Genomic DNA, 19,639 nt, shown 5'->3' with positions numbered 1-19,639 from the left:
GATACCATCGATAAAAAATAATAGCTTTAATATAAAAAAAATTGACACTCTGCAAATTACTGCACACCGGCTCGGTGCAAGGAACTTGCTTTCATTATCTCTTTGAATTCTCAGAGGAATACTGAAAATAAGTTCATCCCATTCCCATTTTACAGACAAAGAAACCAGGCTTTAAGTCACTTATGTAACTGTCCTGCATGTCCCCACTCCCCAAAAGAAAAACTCAAATCTTAATCTTTCAGACTACAAAGGCAATGCTCTTTTAATGAAAAGAAAGACAGACAGTAGAGTAAAATAAATCTGAATTTGCCTTCTGACTCGACTGCTTACCAGCCATCTGATCTTGGGCAAATCCATTTCTGTAGTCACAACTACCCTATTCTGCAAAAGGGGACTATAAGCCTTGAGGAAGGGGTGGGTGGGGGGCATTCACGGAGATTAAACAAAGATCATTTATCTTAAAGAACAATTTGTAAATTAACTGGTTCACAGTACTCAATGAAAAAACAGTAAACGAATGTTTTTTTCTTTCCTTTTCTTAAGCAATCACAAGAATCAAGAATTCTATTTTAGCATTTTAGTATGATTTTTCAGTGGCTTCAGTGGTAATATTTCAGTGGAAATATACACTAGGTATATGAAACTAGGTGGCTAACATATCAAGACAGAAGGGAAGTGGATTGTAGAGAACTTAGCTACCAGTGAAATGCCTCAAACACAGAGAGACAAGACTAATCAGCGGGACATCTTTAAAGAGGAAAAATGCAAAGCCACAAGGAATTGGTCAAGGGGAAAATAAGGAACAAAGGAACAAGTGCTTGGCACATTTTTGAAGAAAATTAGGAATTCAAATCCATCTGCTCAATTTCCAACAAAGTTAACAAAATTCAACAGAAGGCTAGGTCTGCTTTAATAGCTGGATAAGAATTAAATACAAACTGGAAATACCATTTGGCATCCTAATACAGGCTAGGGTGACACCAAGAGAGCCAACATGTGCCCAGAAATGAGGGTAACCTGAGACAAACCCCGGGGAAATGCTGGAGTAGGAGGTACAGTCAACGTTATGGGGAAGGGATCTGCCATTGCCTTTTGAATACTGGACCCTGCTTTTTGTAACATGTTGAATGAGGACTGGACTCAACCACATTCTGCCCTTTGATTTCCATATGCCTGCTCACATGTCTGCTGCTTTTAACTGCCAAGAACATAAGCCATCAATTGCCAGGGAGAAAAGTCAAAGAAGGATCTTTTTTTCTCCTGCATCTTTCAGTTTGGAGTATGCAGAAAGGAACTGGTTGCTACAATTCACTTTTATTTTTGTCTGATAGAGGAGAATAATGGTTCTTTGCCCAATTCCTCCCAGTCCTTTCCAACCAGGAAAGAAAGAGAGGTATACCAGTTCTGACATTTTAGTAAAGTAAAAAATGCTCCCCCAAATTAAAAGAATCCTCATTTCTCTAGGTCTTGATGATGTACAGGGTTTTAAAAAACTAACTGACCATTTTTTTTGAGCAGTCTTAGGTTTATGGAAAAATTGACCAGAAAGTACAGAGAATTCTCCTATACCTCCTCTGCTCCCTCCCAGCTTTCCCTATTATTAATATTTTACATTAATGTAATACATTTGTTATAGCTGATGAGCCAATTGACATATTATTAAATGAAGTCTACAGCGTACACTGGAGTTCACTCTGTGCTGTACAGTTCTATGGGTTTTGACAAATAGGGATCATCACAGAGCACCACCGCGGTGTTATACAGATAATTTGAGTGCCCTCAAAATCCTGTGCCCCAAATATTTAACCCTCCTTCCTCCCCACAAACCTTGATTTTTTTTGGTTATAGTCTTTATAGATGTGCCTTTTCCATGGCGTCATGTTGCTGGAATTACACAGCAGAAGTAGACAGGCTCTTTTCCCTTAGCAACAGGCATTCAGTTTCCTCCCTGCCTTTCCATGGCTAGTGGTGGGTTTTTAGCACTCTTCACCTACACAGCAGAGCTAAGTCAGATACACGTAAGTGCTGAAAGGTGGGCAAAGTTAGCTCTGACACTGAGGCTAGAACAAGCCTAAACCACAGAGACCTCTCAAGATGCTGCACATTGTTCTGCAGTTTCTATTTCAAGGGGTAATGATATCCCGCCAAAAACGAAAAACCAAACACCTTCCTCATATCTACCCTAAACTGCCAGAATCCACTTGGATTTCCATTAGAAAAGAGAGCTATTCTCTTTTTCTCATCCAACAAACATTTATTGAGCACTGTGTTTCAGACTTTGTACCTGGAAGCACTAGGGGTTTAGGTCGTGATCCCAGAGTCCTGGGATCAAGTCCCCTGAGTCAGGCTCCCTGCTCTGCAGGGGACCTGCTTCTCCCTCTCCCCCTGCCTGGCCCTCCCTCCCCTTGCTTGTGCTCTGAACAAATGAATAAATAAAATCTTAAAAAAAAAAAAAATGAGTAAAGACCCAGACCTTACCCTTAAATATCTAAATGTCTTTGTTCCACCTCAGTTTTCTGCATTCTTCCAACATAGTGTTTTTGCCTTGCCCATTCCCTTCCAGAAAAGCTTTAATCATTCCTATTTGCTATATGTATCAAGTCAAAATCTCATGCTAAGCACTCAAGGTTCTACCATATTAACTTACCTAATCATCTTCCATTATTTCCGAAATAATGTTACAATTCTCACACATTCATGTGATGAAGATCTTTTTAAATTTTTATTCTTTTTAATTAGTTTATTTTTTTAAGTAGGCTCCACACCCAGCATGGAGCCCAATGCAGGGCTTGAATTCATGACATTGAGATCAAGACCTAAGCTGAAATCAAGAGCCAGACGCTTAACCAACTGAGACTCTGAGATGCCCTGAGGGCATTTTTTTTTTTTTTAAGGAGATCTAATTCCCAAGATGATGCTACAGCCATCCATCTGCTAAGATATGTATATTCCTACTTGATGTCTACCATCATCTTTCTTGTTCCAGCTGTGAAGCTTCTCCAGCTCCAAGCTCTTGGACCCCCCACCTGCACCCACTGCAGGCCACGAAGGCAAACGTTCTGCTGCCCTGCACTCCATCCATACTGTGATGGAGCAGGAACACTCTGAGCCTGCCCAGAACCACCAAGGCACTTCCTACAGCTCTTCTAACCTGTTGCCCCAAACCATGCTGGCCCTGGCTTCTCTGTAAGATCTCCTACCTCCTGGGCGTGATTTCCTGGAAAGCAGGATACCCAAAATGCAAAGTCCCAAGACTGTTTGGTGGTATACCTGTGACTCAAGATTGAAAATTCAAATACGAAACCCCAAACTGGAACACTGTTATTCTATCGTTCTGCATATTGTAGCAAACCGACCCTACAAGACGGAACACAAGAACTTCACTACTGCTTAAGGGGCGTCTGGGTGGCTCAGTGGGTTAAGCCTCTGCCTTTGGCTCAGGTCATGATTTCAGGGTCCTAGGATCGAGCCCTGCATCGGGCTCCTTGCTCTGTGGGGGGCCTGCTTCCCCCTCTCTCTCTGCCTATTTGCCTATTTGTGACCTCTCTGTGTCAAATAAATATATAAAATCTTTAAAAACAAAAACAAAAAAACTTCACTACAGCCTGAAAGGAAACAAGGCAAATTCAGCAGGAGTATGAAGCATAGTTATATTTCAAAATATAATTCCACTATACTTGATCTTAGCCAAAAGGCTGAGAAGCAATTATAATTCCACTAAATATGTAGAAAATTCTGTTTGTTTCTGCATTGGTAAATTAGGAAGAGGTTCTGCTCCATCGTGGTCAGTTTGGCTATCTCCAGTCACCCTTCAATGATACTATTTAGTTTCTCCTGGAACTACAGATGTGCATTACTTGGTTGGGGAGGAATAGGTGGATATATTTAGAAACATTGAATAATTAAAATCACTTTCTACTTACCTTCTGCAAACACATCTTAATGATAGAGTTCCCTTCAATTCCATTAAAGCACAGTTTTAATGAAATCTGTTATCTCAGCTTCTTTTAAGGAGATATGTTCCCAGTAATTCTATTTTAAGGAGGGCTATCTTTTCTTTCCAGTGCTATTGAGAACACACACACACACACACACACACACACACACACAATTTGCTATAATATCTCCAAAAAGAAATGAAGAAATAGTAAAAGAAAGGGAGTTGGGTAACGAAGGACACCCAAGGGAAGCCACTAGCTCTTTTCCAGGCCTCAGAATAACACAGCATAAACACACCTTTCTTGCAGTATAATATTTAAATAACCTAAAACATTCCCAATTCACCTTTAGGAGCAACTCCTTGGACTTGTGGCCAGGGTCCCAACATCTGATGGACTCCCCTGCCCAAGGAGCACTAAGGTCACACCTCTACAATACTCTTTCTTGCCATAGTCTCAGCTCAAGAGACTGAGACTGACTGATGTAAACTGTTGCTTACCTTCTGAGAAACACACTGACAGGAAACCACAATGGCCTATTAACACACCAATGATGTGCATCATCTCCATTTCTTCATGTACAAGTTCTTGTTCGCTAAGGGACACTGTCCTAATGATTTGTCAGCCTGTGGTGGAACCTCCTGGAGGTGGAAAGAGAAGTCTAAGGGGATGTGGAGATCAGAGTTACACAACCCAACACACAGCTTACTGATGGTGATAGAAACTTCTGGGTTCTATCACTGCATATAATCATTTCATGCAATTTGTCCAGGTCCCCGATTCCCTTTGGACTTTGAAATCTGCTAAAAGTTTATGAGAAATAGATAGTGATAGCCTTTTTTTCCTTACAGCTTGGCTTAGAAATTCCCGGGAGATGTTACTTGGTATTAGTGGAGGTATTGGCAGCAACAACGGTGGTAGTAACAGCAGTAAAAAGAACACCTTTTACTATTTTATAAAATGAGCACAAGAGATTCTTTTATCAGATCTGAGATACATCTATCTACAATAATCTTCTACAAAGAAGCAAAAGCTCAAAAAGAGAGTAAGTGACTTGTCTGAAATTACCCCCCCATCAGTAAAGGTCAGGGTCAGAATTCAAACCCAGACACTGGGACTCTAATACCCTAGGTGTTCCCTTGATTCTCCTATAATATGTAGAACCAGAATATTAAAAAAAAAAAATTATCTCAGTCTCTGATTGAATATACAGTCTGTTTAAAAAAAAAAAAAAGTAAGGCTGTTGCTTCATTAATATTTTGCCTGTGAAAGCACCACTCAGTAAATGACCCCACACCATCTAGCATTCGATTCTTGGTATCAGAAAACTCTGGCACAGAAGTTAGCATTAGACCCAGAAAACCCTCACATGAGTTACCATTTTTTCCATTTCATATTCAGCGAGATTCAGATTTCTTTAACAAACATCTATGCAGCACCACCAATGAGTAAAGCAGAGTATTAAGTGCCAACACATACACCTTCTTACTTAATCATATTGGTGGATATGGTATGCTGCATTTTTGCCATTTGCCCAAAGTGGCAACAAAGAAAAAATAATACATTTATTCATCAAATAATTTATTTATTTAGCCAATATTATGTACCTGGCACCATGCTGGGCCCTGGAAATGCAGCAATGAAACAAGAGACCACAACTCCGCTCAACCAAGGTGTAAGTCAAGAGAGATGCACAGTAAAGACGTCAGATCATGCTAAGTGCCAGGAAGAAAAACTACCCAACACAGGGATAAATATTGAGTGGTGGTGGTAAGGGTGACGCCATTTTATAGGAAAGGGCTCCCTCTTTATGATATGTAAGCAGAAACATGAAGGCAGTAAAGAAGCGGATCTCTAGAGGAAGCACATTCCAGTCCAAGATGCATTTATTGGAAAGCACTAACTTTGTGCCAGTAGTGGGCTGAGTACCGCACACGTAAGGATTACTGTGGAAGGTCCTGACCCACCAGGACCTTTCAGTCTACTTGTGGAGACACATCAAATAAAGTATAGTATACATATTATTATTATATGGCCAGGGCATTATAAGTAGGGCCAAGAATAGTGTGAGGCAAGTAAAGAACTTCATTTTAAATGAAGACAGGATAAGTAATTGGCTTTTCCTGTTGCCTGGTTCCAGTCCTGCTCTGCATGGCAGCCATTATGAGCATTTGTTTTTTACCCAGTTATCTGATGGTCCTGGGCTTGATAGTATCTAAGTCTTAACGAATAGTGGGACATAGCCAAGTTCAGTGCTTTGCCAGAGGCATAGAGCCAGGAAGTGCAGAACAAGGATTTAAATACACATTTCGACATTCAAGACTGTGGTTACCTACCTGATCAGAATCTCCTGAAGTGTGTTTGCAGAATAGTAAATCCACAGGATATTAATAGGTTTAACTGGAAAAAATGGATTTAGCAATCAAGTAAGTTTTGTGAATATTCAGCATATAAAATTCTTAATAGGTTTCTTTATTGCAGGACTTTTCAGAGCCTTCATGAATCTCCAGAAAAGAAATACGGTATACAGAATTTCGCGGGGGGGGGGGGGGGGGGGGGGGGTGGAAAAAGAGAGGTGCCCGCGGGGGGGTGGATTTAAACCAAAGATTTAGCCTTCTCCCTTAAGCCAATATAATTAAAGCAAACAGCAAGTAACACCAAGACTAGTATTTCTTCCTTCCCAAAGACAACAGAGGGGCAAGGTCTGCAACTGAAGACCAATACAGATGTCACTTACTGTACATGTTCTATACGCCAGCACTTTACACATACATACATATAGTGTATATTATGCAATATACATGCATAGAGGTGGGTATATATATGCGTATGTATATGATTTCAACTTCATAAGCACCCTGAAAAATAGTTGTAATTTCTCTTTTGCAGTAGAGGGAAACTGAAGGGCCTAAAGAATCTTAATCATTAGCCAAAATTCATGTGGCTCGTGAGTAGCAGACTCTGGATTTAGGGGCAGACTCGGACTCCAGAGCCTGTGCTCCTGACCCCTCCACCACGCTGGCGTGCTGAAGTCTCAGCAGTGTGCAAAGTTGCACCGAAGCTGGCTCAGTGTACCTCTGGTGGACTCGGGGATTTGAATAATAAATCAGAACAGTATTAATTCCAAGTGATTTGGGAAATAAGCCCGTAGAACAAAATGAACTATGACTATGCTTAATTCTGGGTTTGGTTTGGTTGTTTGTTTTCTGAGTCTAGTGTGTATCCAACTATCTTGCAGATTTTTAGTAATTATGAAAAAAATCTTTCATTCCCTAAGGTTTTTTCCATAGGCCGTTCTAGCTTACCTTGCCCCCCCCACCCCACTCAGTAGAGACTGAGTGCAAGAATCCTCTGTACCTTGAGTCCAAGAGGGTCAGAATTCAGGGTTAGACCAGCCTCACCAAACAAACATGCAACCAGAGACCAGCATGGCAGCAGGGCTGGTGCCCAGCCACAAACACTTGACCCAGTCAAATTTCTTCCATGCTCACAGGGGCTGACCTATTCGTTTGAACTCTATGAGCAACATGCATAAAAATACAAGATGAATATGGAAGGGAGACCCAGGTGGCAGATTCCGTGTGTTATTTTTAGTCAGACCGCCAAAATCTCTTCACCCTCATAAATAGAACGTATCTGGACTCAGCCTTATTCCTTTGGAGAAGCTGATTAAATAAGAAAGGAGTTTTGCCACTAATAGGCAATGCCCAGTGAAAATGAGGCTCTTGTGGCTCATCTCAAAAGGAAAAGCTACAAGAAAGCACTGAATTTGCAAAGAACTGAACCTCATAAATTGTGCACAAAAAGGTTTTGAAGATTCAGATAAAAAGCTCAGTTGCAGCACAACCATCTGTTATTTCTCCCTAAAAGAAGATAGCTAGTAGTTTATAAAAGCAATAAAACAGTTCCAGAGCTCAAAGGCAATAGCAAGGACTTCCAGTTACAAACCAGGGAACACGGAGACTGATGTCCAGCTGAGTATGCTTCCCTTACCCCTCACCTCCTCTCCAGACAGAAACAAAGATTCTTCTAGTAACTGGTATCTGATCCACTCTTTTCTTCCTCCCTCAAAAAGATGATGACTGGACATCAAACCGGCCTTCCCTCTTTTCTTCTGTCAACGTTCACAGCTTAATTCTTTTTATCTGACAATCTTTTCCATACACATTTATCATCTTTGACCTCTTCCTCATCACTGTGCCCCAGCCCCTTCCAATGCGTATCTAGTTTTCTTAGATTCTCTCCTCTCCTGTTTCAGTGGTGAGCCAAGAGTGGAGCCAAACCCTGACTGGTCAGTATGAAAAGGTAACGATATGCTTGGATCAAAAAGAAGCAAGTGTAACTGTGAACCAGAGGCGTGGACTCCTGAAGCTGAAACGCAGGTCCTCCTTAGCATCTCCCCTGAGCCTCTGCTCAGCTCCTTCACGTAGCATTACGTTTAAGAGTGTGGCCAAAGACTCGTACTGTTTGGACCACCATCCTGGCTCTAAGTTCACCAGATGGCTGGGTGAGGCATCTGACCTCCAGAGCCCTCAATTTCCTCAATGGTAAATTGTACATCATAATGTGCCTTCCTCACTCAGTTGCCAGGATTAAATGAAGGGATTCGTTTAAAGTGCATAATGCAATGCTTGATATATTTTTAAGTCCCAATTAATGTTATTTGTCATTATTAGCAGAAGCAGCACCTACGTTTTTCTCTAATTAAACTGTTCTTATTTGACCTTACCATCCTGTGGTAGTAATTACTGAGATCACAACTTTATTTTTCCTATTGTATTTTTAAAAATACACACTGGCATTGCTTGGCCAATGATCATGTCAAAGGAGGTGAAGCAAGTGGGAGAGTCGTGCTCCCTGGTCTGTCTCTGGTTCAGGAACTGACCATTAGCTTCATGGGCTCTTTCAAAGATCTGATTGTTGTCAGCTTGCCCAGAATGGATCCATAGCTAAGGGGCATAACTGAATTAATCAAACAAACTCAGGAAACATTTCTAGAACTGCAACACCTACGTTTTTTAATTGACAAAGATAAATGGAATCATGGCAGGGCGAGAACACTTGTGAGGCACGACCACAGAAGCCTCTACCTACAGGCAGACTTATATGAGAAGCCAAATTTTATAGCACTGGGTGTCATATGCAAACAATGAATCATGGAACACTACATCAAAAACTAATGAGGTACTGTATGGTGACTAACACAGTCAAAAAAATTTTTTTTGAATATGCAAAAAGACCCCAAACCACCTCCCACCCGGCCCCCCCAAACCCCCAAGAGACGTAGCTGATGTTAACTGTTTCACAGAAACTAACCTGAAGCATCTCTCTTCCCAAGGGGGCAGCCTCCTCAGCGTTCATTAGCTAAGCTCCCCGATCAAGCACAGAACCACCTTGGACTCCGCCCAGTGGCTGCTAGAGGCACTCCTTTCTTAGTTCTTTCAGGACTAAGACCATTCCATCTTCCGTCTTTCTTTTTTGGTTAACATCTTATAGGCCTGGGCCCTATATGGCTTTTTAAAGCTAGCTTCACGTATCTCTGCTCTGATCAATTTTATACTAACCTTGCAGTTGTACACACTGAGGGACATTTTCTTTCTCTCATTTACAAGCTTTCAGGATAAGCCTCAATGTACTGACAACATTCAGTCATTCCATTATATTACATGAAAAACAGGCATGTGGGAAGAGGGGCGCTGCTGAAGATGCAATAATGTATCACATTATTTTAAAAGAAAATTTAAATATATCGCATTATTTTAAAGGAAAATCTCAGGTTCCAAGTAAATGTCTTCACAAATTTATCTGGCACTTGCCCTCACCTCTTGCCTCTTTTCATAATATAGCATCATGCTAATTTCACCCTCAAGGAAAAGCACTTCTATTCCAACACGCTTCTTTTTAATGATAAAGGAGCTCCTTACAATTGTTCTGGCATCAATGTGGCTCCAAAAGGGTGATACTTGTGTTCCCCACATTTGCACTGAGGAGTCATTAATAACATGAGAAAATCTTTATTTTAAAGAGAAAAGTGAAAAAATTAAGCTTAAAAATAATACATTCAGAATGTAAGCAGTATAGTACAGGATTGAGCCATGCTGAGAAACTTCGTGCCTGAGACAGACTGACTCCCCTGCCATGTCCTAGAATAGATATACAAGCAATGTATCTTCTTGCCTCAGTTGCTTCATCTGTGCAATGGGAAGACTACTTATCTTATAGATTGTAATGAGGATTAAATGAGTTGGTATTAATAAAGCATATAGTACAGGGCCTGGCGCACACTAATCATTTAATAACTCTGAGCTTGTTATTATCTCCACCATTAAAATATGCCTGAAAAACCAGGAGGGAATATATCTAAATTGTGTTAGTATCTGCCACTGGAAAGTGAGACATGGACACCTGTTTTCTTCCTTTTTATAATGTCCTGTGTTTTCTCCAAATTTTGTGTAATAACCATAGATTAGATATCAGAACAAGAATAAGCTTTCAAAATGAAAACAAAACAAAACAAAACAAGGAACATGACTTTTTTAGGTGGTGACTCTTAGTCTTAAATAATATTTGTTCAAAAATCCCTTTAATAATACCATTTGAACTCGCTGCCATGACAAACTGTCAAACAGTGGCTTAAAATGCCATAAATTTGCTATCTTTTGGCTCCACAGGTCTGAAGTCTGACATAGATCTCACTGCACTAAATTCAAGGTGTGGACAGGGTCACATTCCTCTCAGGAGACTGGACAGCACTGATTTAGACTTATTTGTCCAATGTGGTAGCCATTAGCCACATACAGCTATCTAAATTTAAATGACTCAAAATGGAGTAAAAGGACAAATCCAGTTCCTCCATCACCCTAGCCCCATTTCAAGTGTGCAACAGGCACGTGTGGCTACTGTCTTCTTATCAGATGGCAACAACAGAAAACATTCCCATTGCCGCACAAAGCTCTACTGGACAGAACAGACCCAGAGGTGAGACTTGTCCCATCCTCCTGACTGGTTGTCCTCCTTGAGCCCTGATGGCCAGCACTGTCTTTCCAAACACAGACTGGCTCACATTCATTCCCTGCTTTAAAATTTTCTTTGGTCTTGGGGTGCCTGGGTGGCTGCTCAGTGGGTTAAATCCTCTGCCTTCGGCTCAGGTCATGATCCCAGGTCCTGAGATCAAGCCCCACATCGGGCTCTCTGCTTAGCCCGAAGCCTGCTTCCTCCTCTCTTTCCGCCTGCCTCTCTGCCTACTTGTGATCAAATAAATAAATTAAATCTTAAAAAAAAAAAAAAAAAAATTTTTTTCCCTTTGGTCTCTATTGCCTATAACAGATTTTTTTCCCCAACATTTCAAGTTATAAAACCTTAATCCCAACTGTATCTTCTCTATAAATCAGAAAATGTAGCTGCCCCAGTTGAACATGGAGACCCCCCACCCCCCACGCACCCCATCCCAGGCCTGGGATGCTCTGAGGAAGCCAAACAAGGATAAAACAAAAACACCTCAGCATGGTGTCAAAAAACCCTTCATCTAAATCCAGCCTGTCTGCTCCTCCCCAGAGGGCCTCCTGCAAGCTGCTCACTTTCACTCCTTTTTAAGTTCCTCCACGAATTCCTCTACACTGTGGTGTCCTTTCCTCCGTTCTATCAGCAAGATTCCTCTTCAACCTTCAACCTCCAATTTTGTCATCATCACTGAAGAAAGCTCCTGTTGGAAAAGCATCGTCAGGGTCCCCTAGGCCTTTGAAAGAGGACAGATGCTTTTCATCTGAGAGCAAACTCCCAGTTTTAGAGGATGTTTCTGTGAAACCCAAAACTATATGCATAATTCTATGGGGGGGGGGCATTTGGATGGCAGATGCTCCCTGGTTTCCGACAATTATCAATTGGTCCATGACCCTAAAAGTTTAAGACCACTGCCAGAGAATATCAGGATTCAAACAGGACTCCTTTCAGCACTGTATACTTCTTCTAATCTTGGTTTCCAAATATACTGTATTTTTAATTTCCTTGCACCAATATATGACAATACATTTAATTCATCAGTTCTACAGTCTTCTCTACAGGTTAGAAGCACCTGTCCACTCTTCTTCACTCTTTCATCATCTAGAACGCCGGGCCCTCCTACACACACTCTCTGAAAGAAAAGAAGGTGAGGCAGGGCACATCCTGGAACTAGGAAAATGGCTCTACCATTATCAGTTCACACTGCGTACCTTCTGGAAGGAATTCTTACTAGCATCTACAGAGCTCCTACATGGGCCAGGTGCATTACTAAGTAGTTTACACACAGTACCCTAATGAAGACTCATACCCTTTGAGAACCAAGTATTATCCCAGTTTTTACAGATGAGAAAACAGCTAGTGAATGGTACAATGGGATCAAAGCCCAGGCCCATGGGTGAGTGGGTACTGAGATCACTGTGTTCTGGTAGTGTTCCTAGTTCTACCTGAATGATTCCTGCAAAGATCTCACCTAAAGTGTGGTTTGTGATTATCTAATCTGGAGGTCAGGCAGAAAACTGTGAAGATTTGAGCCTAAATATGAGAAGTGTTCCCTTTAAAAATGGAGGCCAACGCCAACATTAGCTAATGACTATATTTTTGATCAAAATACATTAGGATTCTATAGATAATGTTGTCACTCTCTAGCTATATAATGTTGGGGATGGTCCCTAAATTCTTTGGCCATAATGTCCTGATCTGTAAAATGGGGATTGGAGAAATACTTGGGTTCTTGGAGAAAAAGTTAAATAACATAGACAACATGTTTAGTGTGGTTCTAAGCACTTAGTAATGATTAAATACATATTAGTAATGACGGTTATTATTGCTGCTGGAAAACAGGTGGGATTCAGTGTTCCGACTGATTAGTCTCCCTAAATGAGCCAAGAGAGCTGAGATGAAAGTAGTTAGACCACCTAACCCCTCTGCTTCTATACAAGAAGGAGATGAGTCAGAAGAGGAAGACCCTTGCTTTAGATGTAAGAGCTTTATGGGAGAGTGACCAATGATGAGATTGTTTTTCTCTGACAACCAGGAGTTTGTGGGCAGGAGGCAGATGGGACCATAAAGCATGTGAGTCCCCAAACAGATTAGAGTTGCTACAGCTGGCTTTACACCCACTGGACTGGATCCCAGATCCAGCTCAGCTTGTCCAGCTCTCCCCAGCACTAGATACATGGGAACCCAACCAGCTAAACCTCTGTTCCACAAGGAAACACCAACACTGGGTCTGATGTCACCATATCCATCCCAGGAAAACTTCCATCCTGGGGCTGGGAAAGGATAAAGGCTGAGTGACAAACAAATGTCTACTCTTTCCCTTGGGAACATGAACCCAACAAACGGTCTCACTTTCTGGTTTTAGGTGTGTGGCATTAAAGAAAGTTTAATGCAGAAGCACTGTACAGGCTAAGAGAAACTAAAGCGTGTGGCTTTAACCTGTAAAACCAGTCCATAAAAGACATTTTACAACTTCTGAGTTAAAACGAGGCTGTCCTGAAACTTCGAATGAAGACTTTTCCATACTTACATTCATGCTTGGCATTTGAAAGCAGTACTTAGTCATGAAACACACCTTCCATTTCACCACACTGTCTCCCCAACTGTCTACTCACTGTTCTAAAAACATACTGAACTCCTTCCTGACTCCTAGATTTAGCCCATGGTTGCTCCCTTCCCCACCTGGAATATTCTTCCTCCTTTTCACATATTTACAACTTCCCCAACCTTCACATTTTATCCCAATTCCCATCTTATGTTTAATGTTAAGACTTCCCCCATTCCTGTCATCTCCAGTCACCTTGCTCATACTTGTATATATTCCACAAATACTGAATAGACTCTGTCTGCCAGGCAGGGTGTGATGCACTAGAGATACAAGAGTGAACAAAACAGACAAGTGGTAAAAGAAGACAGAGCAAAAAAGCCTAGAAAACTAAAAGGGAGATTTCCATAGCAAAAGGTAATATTGTAAGATTTTAATCTAGGAAGGACTATCAGAATGAAAAATGATCTCACCAGGTTCCCTGGGAGCAGGGGTGATTCAGGATTGGGTCAGATTTCAGGGTAGAATGTCCTTGAAAAAGAATCAAAGTTTGAGAATGTAGTTACTAATGCCCAGTGAAAAGAGGACAGAAATAAACCATGAGTTTTCATGAACACACACACTTCACATGGGTAAGTCTAGAGCTCACGTAAAGCCTTTCTTGTCTTCTTGAGACTTGGCACCATTAAAGATATACATGCCTAACCTTGCCTTCTTTATAAAATGGACAGGTGCTTTAGGGTTCTGGTAGCTACGGTTCTTTCAGTAAACCCTCTCAGTACTAACAATACTTTATCTTCAAACAGCATGGAGTGAATTTTGAAGTGTTTTATTCCGATGATGTCCCTTCAAAGATATCCAGTTATTAAGTTTCTCTCAGGTCATTTTCAGACTCAAGTCGATCACCCGTAGACGGAAGTGAGGACAGCACAGTTGGAAAGAGGTCTAAAGCTGTTATTGTAGACAAACGGCTAGTTACAAGTGCCAGTAAGGGAGAGCTTTTCCATTCATCTTTCCCTGCATACCCTGGTTTGTCACCACAGCACTCATGTCCCTAATCTGATTAGCTAGAGGGGTGTCCAGAAATCCCTTAGCTACAATAGTCACTTGCAAAATCCAAAGACATCAAAACAATGATTAATAAAATATATCTATAAGCGTGTTTATAGTCACAGGGGGTTAAGAGGGAAATGAAACAGCAGCTATTGCAAGCTCCTTTCCCCCGGAATTCATAATTTATTTACCTTGTCTGTCCTGCTCCCGGTGTGGCTGCAATCAGTTGCATTCAGTGTCAGCTCCTCGTACAACAGTCTACTGTGCCTGCATTTCTAGCTCTACAAGCTAAAAGGTCTACAAATACTTTTTTTAAAATGTCACCATGTACATTTTAGTTATCCAGGTGAAATCTAATTGCTAGTAGAAAATGAACTAACCCCACCCTCCACCAAAAGTATATTTAAATAAAAGTGTATTAGTCAGGGTAGGCCAACTGGTGAAAGAACACCAAAACCTCAATGACTTCACATAACGAACATTTATTTCTCATTTATGCCAAGTCCAGTGGGGATACCCCGATCTGGCAGCCCTCCTCGGTGGCACTCCTATAAGTTACAAACTCAAGGATTCTGTTTCCTTCCAACTTCTGGTGCCTGCATCTGCAACATGTAACATGGCCCCAGAATTTCCAAGAACTAACAGTGAGAGAGTACTGGGCATGACCGATCAGACACTTATGAACTTCTGGGCATGATCTATCAGATACTTATGAATTTCTGGGCATTATCGATCAGACACTTACAAACTTCTTCCAAAATTGCACACATGATTTAGGCTCACATTCCATTAACCAGAAAGAGCCACATGATCTCAAGTTAGACACAAGAGCCTTGGGAAATAAATGTAAATCCCGGTGAATGGCACTTTCTAAGTCTACATCAGGGACGGAGAACCAGGCTGGTGATCAGCTAGCTATCTCTGGCCTGTGGACCAAAGCAGACATATATAAAAAAATCCACATGATCTCCTACCAGATGTCAACTCCTACTGATCCTAAAGCAGATATCGATGCACAGCTCCTAAGTGAGGGATCCCAGTGAGACGGCACAAGGTACAAGCTTCAACACAGAAGCTTGGGAAATAGACCTAGATTCAAATCCCAGCCCATCACTTCGCAGCGGTGTGACCTTGTGCAGATAACTTAACTCTATCTATGTCTCATCAGGACAATGGAGACAGCAGCAATATTTTATTTGTAGGGTTGTTATGAGGACAATGAACATAAAGACCATGTGGATTAGAACAAAAAGAAGCTTGCTATAGCAAGGAGTTGATAGACTTCATCCCTTACATTTAGCAGAGATGCAAAGATAGGCAGGGAGTGAGAGAGGTTTAGAAGGAGAAAAAGAGAAGGCTTCAGGTAGATTTGGCTGGAGGTTGCTGGCATGGGGAGGCTGGAGGCGAACTAACCAGAAGAAGATATTTACTGATTCGTTTGAGAAGCACATTTGACTGTCTCTGGGCGATCTTGAATTGAAAGTGGGGGCAAAAACAGGAGATCTGGCAGTCACTGACCAAGTCCTGACTTTAGAGAGCCAACTGCCTAGGAGGCTGTGGGTCACGATTCCATCGTTATATGTGGTCTGGCCACTGTCCCTTTGCATGTTCAATCTCTTGTCAGCTATTATTCTTCCAAAGCAGACAGGAGGCCTACTCTTCTTTCACACTAACAGAGATAATCTGCCGGGTCTATATGCTTCCAGAAAAATCAGATTTTTTTATGTGAGAACCCTAGGATAAAGGGTGAGGAAAATATGGGAAAAAAACTAAAAAAATATGGGATAAAGAACTAAGGTATAAAGGGTGAGGAAAATATGGGAAACTAGCTTTATGTTCTCCACTCTCTGGCAAAGCCAGGTCTACGGTTCCACTGCCGGTGCACAGCAAACCTCTCTGTAGCCAGGTGAAGCCATTATTACAGGGCGGTCATGGGCTCCACAGAGCCATGAATGGATGGGGTTTCCAGGAGGCTGGAGAGCCGAGGGCAAGGGGACACAGCTCAGAAAGGCCTTCACACTGACTGCCTTTCTCCCCCAGTGAGGATGGAACCCTCTGACAGGAACTTACAATAACCAGCAGAGCCTAGAGTTTGCAGGTATCCCCCTAAAATAGTGGGGCAGGGAGATTTTATGGATGGTGTAAATTCTTTCTGAATGGAAATGAAAGACATTATAGGAAGTAACTCTGACCCAGCACAAAATTAAGCTTCTTGACTTCTGCAAGACCTTACCTGAAGTGGACAGTGTTACTGGATGCGACTTACCCCTCCCAGGCAGCCCAGGAGAGATTCCTGGGAGGCAGTGAAGCTGCTGGAAGATAGCCTGCAGCTATTCAGACTCTAGGGACTGGGGATTTTTTATCATTAATACAGAGACCTGCAACTATGCAAGTGCTCTGGTCTGACCACAGGTGGTGGGTGCCCAGGCTCAGTCACAAACCTTAAAAACGGCATGAAGTGCATTTAAAGCCAGCCAGCAGGACATGAGGCAGATGCAAACGGATGTCTTAGAGGTATAAAGAGTTGAAAAATGAGTGAAGAAAGGAGCTGGAAAAGCTAACTTCATGCTAATACCACCGTCCAAAAACTGAGTGGGTCTCTCTGGGGTTGAAAAGAGGGAAGGGAGTTTGTTACTTCTCAGTCCCTGGAAACACACCTAACAGATACTATTTTTGAAATGTTAATTGACACCCTTCCCCAATCCCCAAGAGTTTCCTTTTTCCTTTTAACCCTTTCTTCTATGTTTCCTTCCTAGCCAAGATGCCTTTGCTCACTGCCTCAGGTCAGGGAAGGGAGGAACACAGAGAAAAATGGAGCCCTTTCTTACATTTGCATTCCAAAAGCCCAGAATCTTCAGGGAAAGAGAGGGGGTAAAACACAAACAAACAAATATCACCCACCACACTAGACAACAAAGCCCTCTTCTGAGGCAAAAGCTCATGACAGACACAGACATCTGTGGACAGTTGTGCATCCCTTACCTGCAGGCAAGAACCAAGTCTGCCTTTGCAGATGGTCCCAGTTGCCCTGGAACAACGTGAACACGCTGTGTCTCAGGGTGCCATGTGCTGCCCGCTTCAGGAACCCCAACAGCACCACTCGTGGGCACAGTGCAGCCCAGTCAGAGAAGAGCTCACTCAGACCCCACTTTGCTCAGCCCAAGAGAAAACTCTCTCCCACTACTAACTTATGAGGTCCTGGATGTTGTAAGCTCCAGGGATTAAAGGGTGGAGAGTGGAACCCTAAACACCCAGCAAGACTGTTGGTGCTGAAAGAAAAGGTTATACTCTGACTCCCTCTGACCCAGGAGAATAGAAAACACTTGGTGATTACATACAGGCTTGAACAATCACTTGGCACAGAGGTATGCAGAAGGCATCTCATTAGGGGTCTTTATCAGGGTTCTCTAGAGAAACAGAATCAGTACAGCATGAGAGACAGAGAACATGTAAGTGTATGTGCATGTGTCTGTAATATAAGGATTTATTATAAAGAACTGGTTCACACTATTACGGAGACTGACAAGTCCCAACATTTGCAGGGTTGGTATATAGTTCCTGCCCAAAGGTTAGCAGTCTATCTTCTGAAACATTAATATCATTCAGAAATACCCTCACAGATACACCCCGAGTAATGTCTGATAATTATCTTGGCACCCGCAGTCACAAAGTCAAGTAGACACATATCACCAACACAAGATCTCCATGTTGTGACATTTAAGGCCATTTCTAAAACTTAGATCCTAGGGGCGTTGCATCAAGGCATCAGGAGCTTAAAAAGAAAAGGCAGCGATGGGATTTGTTAAAGCTTATGCCCAATCTTTTTTTTTTTTAAGATTTTATTTATTTATTTGACAGACAGAGGATCACAAGAAGGCAGAGAGTCGGGGGATGGGGAGCAGGCTCCCCACTGAGCAGGGAGACCAATGCAGGGCTCGATCCCAGAACCCTGAGATCATGACCCAGCCAAAGGCGGAGGCCCAACCCACTGAGCCACCCAGGTGCCCCGGCTTAGGCCCAGTCTTGCTGGGGGTTGAAGTTTCTTGCAAGGAATGTTTCAGTGTAGCCAGTCTGTGTCTGGGTCCAGTGTAGCACCCAGGCATGGCACAGTTTTATTGTTAAATTATCATCCACCGTACAGCATAAAACAAGCTTTTTAGAGACAAGAACGGCAAAACTTTCCAAGGCTATACAAATCGTGCTTCTTCCATATTTTCTGCTATGCCAATAAGGGTTTGGTCCTAGTTAAGTCAGTACAATGTAGTGATTAAAATGTGTTCCAGACACAAAGGCCCAAAGGCCCAGGTTCAAACCCAGGCTCTGCTTAGACCTACACAATGACCTTTGGTAAATTATTTAATTCTTTGAACCTCCATTCTCACATCTGTAAATGTGGGGATGACACGGCTTATCCTCATTAAATCACGGGATGCCAGTAAATGACTTAGCTCAAATACTTAATCTACATAGTAAATGATTATTATAACTTAGAGTTCTTTGAAATGTGCTAGTATCACCCTGAAGTCTTTTGAAAAATACTTACTTCACTCTTCCTTTCTCTTTCTCTTCCACTCCACACCTTGGTCACAACAAAACTACCACTGATTTTTGAGGTTAACAGAGACATTGCTGGTAGAATACTGAGTGATAATTTCCTCAGAAACCCAGGAACTCCATTCAAGGGCAGGCCTTTGACTTGAGGCCAGAAAGCTGGAAACCAGAAAACAAAGATAAATAATCCGATTTCCTCCTTCAAATTAAAGCTTTGTGTGCAGGCATGTGCACCAGAAAATACTGACTTAATCATAAGCATTCAATTAAGATTAGAAGTAGTAAAATACAGCATCAGAACTATGGGACGCACAGTAATCAAGAAGTTATTTCCAAAAAAACCCAACCTCATGACAATGCTCAATATTGCTGATGTGTGGATATAAGCAATTCCAGAAGGAAAGATAATTATACTATTCGACAGTAATGCAAATTTTCTCTCCCTATGTCACTTTATCTCTAGCTGTGAGGCCAGAATTTTCCAGAGAGAAGACACTCAGGAAGATTCTGCCTTGCCTACTACTACACTTGATCTTAGTCAAAAGACCAAAAA

At 41.9% G+C, this 19,639-nt stretch overlaps 1 long non-coding RNA gene across 1 annotated transcript in view; it reads right to left on the bottom strand.

The window, feature by feature from the left end:
• LOC111159864 overlaps nucleotides 1–19,244 on the bottom strand; it is an 88,682-nt gene extending 69,438 nt beyond the window's left edge. Inside the window, exons 1-3 of the long non-coding RNA XR_002641436.1 lie at nucleotides 19,079–19,244; nucleotides 6,275–6,338; nucleotides 4,439–4,579 (exon numbers count right to left, since the gene is read on the bottom strand). This is a non-coding gene — a long non-coding RNA (uncharacterized LOC111159864). The remainder of the gene's footprint in view (nucleotides 1–4,438; nucleotides 4,580–6,274; nucleotides 6,339–19,078) is intronic.
• Nucleotides 19,245–19,639: the final 395 nt, after the last annotated feature.

The sequence above is a fragment of the Enhydra lutris genome, unplaced genomic scaffold (assembly GCF_002288905.1).
Source record: "Enhydra lutris kenyoni isolate GAN:26980312 unplaced genomic scaffold, ASM228890v2 scaffoldscaffold70, whole genome shotgun sequence".
NCBI classification, from domain to species: domain Eukaryota; kingdom Metazoa; phylum Chordata; class Mammalia; order Carnivora; family Mustelidae; genus Enhydra; species Enhydra lutris.
This window is presented reverse-complemented; position numbering and strand designations above follow the sequence as displayed.